Genomic DNA, 5,779 nt, shown 5'->3' with positions numbered 1-5,779 from the left:
TACATGCATAAGCCAGAGGGGCTGAGGGTTGGTTGGGCTTTGCCACAGCATCAGCTAGCAGATGCTAGCACAGGGGGAAATCTCTGTCGACCTAGACTGCAGTGTCACCTGGAGAGTGCAAGGTCCTGGAGTGTGAGTGCACCCAGTAGGAAAACAGTGGATACCTCCCTCTTGGGAAACTGGCACAGGCGGCAGAGGTAAGACTGGTCTCCCCTTGGGTTAGGAGGCCCCTGCACGCCCCCTCCTCTCAGATCACAGTGAGCATCAAAGCAGCAGAACCAGAAGCACAAGCCCAAAGGCAGGGTTTGGAACGCAGGGTCAAAGAAGGTTCAAACATTTTGTACCTGCCATGCTGGAGTTTTGAAGAAGTGTTTTGAGAAATTATCACAGATTAGCCCATTGGTCTGTGCTGAAGGAAAAGGGAGCAAGGAGTCCATGCAAATGTGGTGCTGGGAGAGGAGAAGCCTGACACTCAGGGACAAGCAGAGTCCCTTCCTGGTCAGGCAGGGGTTTGTAGGTCAGGAAGCTACTCACTCCATTCCACAATGATTGGGCTGCTCACACTTGAGTGCTCCACATGGCAGCTGTAAACCTCTCCACTCTCAGGAACCATCTCCAGCATCATCAGGATCTGGAACGTCCAGTCTCCATTCCGGATCAAGCCTGTGGACACCACCCCAGCCTCCTCTTCCTCCCCATTGTGCAACCATCACACTTGGATGCTGCCTGGGTAGAAGCCACTCACTGCGCACACCAGGAGGTTGTGGTGCTGCAGGGGCTGTGTCTTGGCAGGGTACACGGTCACCTGTGGCACAACTGGGAGATACAGGGAGAAGGGATCAGGGAGGCGGGCACAGGAGTCCTCTTTGGTGGCTGATTGCTTTCCTTCTCTCTTAAGATTTATTTTATTTATTTATTTATTTATTTATTTATTTATTTATTTATTTATTTGGAAAAGCATATCAGATTTACAAAGTAAAGGAAAAACAGAGAGAAATACTTCCATCTGCTGGTTCCCTCCCCAAATGGCTGCAGTGGAAGCAGCTGGGCTGCTCTGAAACCAGGAGTTAGGAGCTTCTCCCAGGTCTCCCACATGGGTGTAGGATCTGGAGGCATTGAGCCAATCTCTGCTGCTTTTCTAAGCCTTAGGCGGTGAGCTGGATGGGAAGTGGAGCAGCCAGATGCAAACTGATATCCATGTGGGATCCTGGTTAGCAAAGTGAGCATTTGTTTCCTGAGCCATCACACCAGGCTCACCATCTGCTTTCTGCTCTGCCATACCAGACTTTAGTCTCTTTTGGTGAGAGAAACCTGCAGAAAACATTTTCATAGTACACAAGGTGATAAATGTATGACTAATGAAAAATTGTTATGAGAAATTTTGCATATATATTTACTAAATAAAAACTTAATTTCTTAACATGACCAGTCATCTATAAATGAAAACCATGAAACACTTGTAAAAACTGGAAACTCAGAGGTAAGAGACCATAGATGATCCCAGAACACTCATAACAATTGGCCAATAAACATGAAAAATGTGAGGACAATTGTGTGATATATTGGGTTAAGCCACTACCTACAGCACTTGCATCCCATTTGTATGTCAATTTGAGTCCTGGCTACTCTACTTCCAATCCAACTCCCTGCTAATGACCTTGGAAAGTGGCAGAGCATTGCCCGGTCCTTAGCTACCTGAACCTACATGGGAGACCTGGAACAATCTCCTGGCTCCTGGCTTCAGCCTGATCCCTTGTGGCCATCTGGGAAATGAGGAGGATCTCTCTGCCTCTCTCTCTCTCTTTCTGCCACTCTCTCCCCCCTTCTCTCTCTCTCTGCCACTCCCTCTCTATATATAACTCTGACTTACAAATACATAAATAGATCATTTGAAATTGTGAAAAATACTAAGGAAAACTAGAAACAAAAGAAATGCACAATAAAAGCAAGGCATGTGAAATGTTTTAGAGTGCAGTAGCAGTGAACTGTCTGGATCCTCAAGCTTGGTCCTGCAAAATTCACTCCTGCCAGAGAGCAAAGATCTCTGTTATTTTTTTTTGGCGGGGGGGTGAGTGGTGGATGAGAGGTTATTGACCATACCGAACACTTACACATTTCTTTCTTGTCATAATTTCCTGAGCAACTCCATGTTTGCACAGCATTTACTCTGTCAGCACTGGTATCCCCAGCTACCCAGAGAGGCTGTGAAGAGGAACAGAGGATATGTATAGATCATGTGGAAGACTGTGCCATTTTAAACAAGCATCTTGAGAAGCTTCAAAATCTTTAAAAGATTGATGTCTTTCTTTTTACTTATTAATTGATTTGAAGGATACAATGAGATTGAGAGTCTTCTATTCACTGGTCCACACCCCAGTGAGAAAGGCCAGGGCAAGGTAAGGTCATAGTCCTCCCCCAGCAACTTCATCTAGGTCTCCCAAGTAGGTGAAAGAGATCGCAACACCTGGTCCATCCTTTGCTGCTTTCCTAGGCAGCTTTACCAGGATTCCAACTGGCCCTGTAGCATCTGAAGTCATGACTTAGTGCAGGCGCGAGAGGCGGTGGTACTGGGAGTGTCCTCATCCTTTCATCCGAATAACTGTGAAGCTCCTGGAACTGAACCACCCCCAGAAACACAATGGGTTTGGGAATAGCTTTAAAAAACAGAACAAAGGGAAACGTGAGGTAAATTGCCCACTGAATCCACATAAGAGTTGTATGACTAATTCAATCCTGCTGGTATTATTATAATACTAACCTAAGGATGTTAAATCAAACTGAAGCTCTAAACAGGCTTCCCAGGTGTTTCAAACACACAAAAATATGACCATGGAGAAAGTGACAGTGAATCAAGGCAAGTAACTCAGAGGTAAGAACAGCATCACAATGGGCGCCTCCAGGGCCCCTTCACCCCCACTCTACTCTACGCTGCAAGGAAAAGCTCTAAACACTGCATAGTTGTATCTGCAGTACCTGTGCACCGCAGCCCGCTCATTCTGCAGTTTTTCCTTCTGGCAATTTCAGTCCTGGACTTCCAGCCTGCCCATCTCCCTCAGTGCCTGGTACACTCTGAAGTCACTATCAAAGTGCACATACTCCTTCTGGTGGTAGAAATATCCAGGAATCGCCCACTGCTTCCCGTTGAAGAAATTACATTCAACCTTATACTGCTGTAGAAAATTGGCTGCGGGGACACAGAGACTGGGCCCCATGGGTGACCTCCAAGAGGAGACTAATGGTGACACCCACCCTGAGCGCACCTGGGTTGGAGTGCACATAGAAACCCCACCCCCACCCCATGGACTGCTTCACCCACAGGCTCTGCTTAACGCATTGGCCTTAGGGAAAGGAAGCCTACTGTTCCTCAGCCTTTCCAAGACCTCTGCGCCTTGGTGCTGCCTGGGTACCCACACGCAAGGCTGCACCTTCATCCCCGCCCCACCCCTGCCCAACCTCACCTGCCTCCTCACCTGAAGCCACCACCAGCTCTCACCTCACCGCTCAAAGCCTATCACCACCACCTCCTGGGAGCATTCCTCGGTGCCCAACTGGTCAGCCTACACTTACAACCCACTCTGTTCCTTCAAGAAGGAAACTGACACCGCCCCACCCTTACAACATTTGAAGCAGAAGCCAACACTGACCATATCCAGCTGTGAGCTGAGTGAGATGTGTAGAGTCGGGACACGGGACTAATGGCTAAGTGCAGGCACTCTAAGGCACCCAGAAAGTGAAGAGCAACATTAAGATGGGCCTTGAAAAGCTACCACCATTGTTGGGAATCTTTTTACTGCCAAAAGCCATTGCATATCTATAAGAGCATTCCTGGTCTATACAAAATTATCAACTTAATCAGCCAACCATAAATTTATCAATTTTTTAATCCCATCTGGGGTTGCCCTAGCAAAGCCAGACCAAGTGACCTCATGGCCTATTCCCCCAAAGAACAAGCCAGAATTATGGGGATCCTGGAAAGCAAGAAGCCTGAGTTTCCACTCTCTTTTCTCTTTAACACATTGTATTCCACACTGCCTGTGGAAATTCATACTCTCTTGCCCCTCCTTGTGGTCAGGATTATTCATAGGTTACAAAGGATGATTTTTTGAAAAAAAAAAATTTCATTCCTGCTTCTCTTCTGATGGATTCCATGAAGTGCTGAGCAAAGTCATATGTTTGAAGTCATAGCGATGACAGAGGGAGAATGGGGAGGGGCTGGTGAGAGAGGGAATGAGAAGAGATGGTTAACTGGGGAAAATTATGATCATGAACACAAGGGATCCAGGATAAGACACCTGTAGGCCCTTCTCTTCCTTAAAGTTGGAGCATGGGCAGTGTTAGCCACCTGCACCTCGTCTCTTCTGCAGAGTGTGTAGTTTGACACATGCGATGTTGCTGCTTTCTGATTTGACTTACAGAAATAGGATTTAATATGATGTATACTACTGGAGAGATGAGGGAAACTTACAGTACAGAAAGTCTCTTGTGGATTTAAAAAAAAAATTCTGCCCTCAGCCAGGCTTCCAGAAGATGCTTACTCTTCAACAAAGCACCAAAGAACAATTCACAGATGCTCTTTCTTTTTCCAGCCATGGTAGACATTAATGATCATTGCTTCAGCTCCAAGGGGTTTTCCACAAAGGAGGGAACATTAACCTCAACTAAGATCAGAGAACTCTTCATACAACCTTCACTAAAGTGGACAAAAGTAAGGAGCTCACAGAGAAGAGCTCATGGTTCCGTAGAGAGTGACACCAAATCCAAGAGCCTGCTGAGCACATAAGATTGGTTCTTTTAGGATCCTTCAAATTATTTTTGTTCTCCACAAAATATTCTAGAAATCTGCTTTATTTGGCATCACTATTAGCTATGAGCAGTGCTCTTTAGGAATTACTTTAGGAGCACCTATTCAACACTCTCAAAATCCTGAAGTAAATTGGTATAGGACAGAAAGAATGAGAAGGGAAACGGGTTAGGGAAAATGGGCTAGATCAGATCCCTTTATGCGGATCTCACAGAGTGAACAAGCACCCATGTTCCCTATGGGAGAAATATTTTAGAATTCATAGGATGAAGTTAGGTTGTCGTTGAAAAAATGCCACAAATTTTTAAGGAACGCAATCTAGTCACAATCACAAATTTATTTGCTTCCTCACCCACTATCCTAATGGACATAAGAGCCCAGCATACGAAGTCTGCACTTACATAGGGTGTCCCTGGCCAAAGCAAGGGCAGAGATCAACACCACCAGTGTCACTGTCACAGCTGATACACAGGAGCCTCTGAAGAGCCACAGACACAGCATTGCAGAGAGCAGGAGGAAGGGGCTGGCCACCTAGGAGCAGGCAAGTCTCACTAAGTGGCAACTCTGACCCAGACACAGCTAATACCTTAGAATCAAGATGCTCATTCCCTTGTGCATGTATATGGCAATAACTTAGAAAAGCAATCAGCATAGGAGACATCACCAGTTCCTAGTCAGAAATTCAGTATGAAGGCCCTCTTCTGAGATGTTTAATTTCTTTCACGTAAAGGATTACTGAAATTTAGTGCTATCAAGATTTGAACCCTTCAGCCATGTTATATTATTAGGATCCCTATTCTGACCACCTCTGAACTGGTCACAGATATGACCCTTGTAAATATCACATCTGACTTAAACCCACAGCTGTGTGTATATTTGCTGTGTGACGATGTTTGGAGTACAAGGCTGGAGAGAAGACAAGTGCAAGTCAGCAGCTCATTAATCTACTCCTAGTGTAACACAACTTACTGTTACAGA

General features: G+C 45.7%; 1 pseudogene; it reads right to left on the bottom strand.

Annotated features, from left to right (window-relative positions):
• Positions 1 to 498: 498 nt before the first annotated feature.
• On the bottom strand, positions 499 to 5,302 carry LOC101534241 (HLA class II histocompatibility antigen, DR beta 4 chain-like; annotated as a pseudogene).
• Positions 5,303 to 5,779: the final 477 nt, after the last annotated feature.

This window comes from Ochotona princeps, chromosome 1 (genome assembly GCF_030435755.1).
Source record: "Ochotona princeps isolate mOchPri1 chromosome 1, mOchPri1.hap1, whole genome shotgun sequence".
NCBI classification, from domain to species: domain Eukaryota; kingdom Metazoa; phylum Chordata; class Mammalia; order Lagomorpha; family Ochotonidae; genus Ochotona; species Ochotona princeps.
Note: the sequence above shows the minus strand (reverse complement) of the source record. Positions and strands in the feature narration are given on the sequence as shown.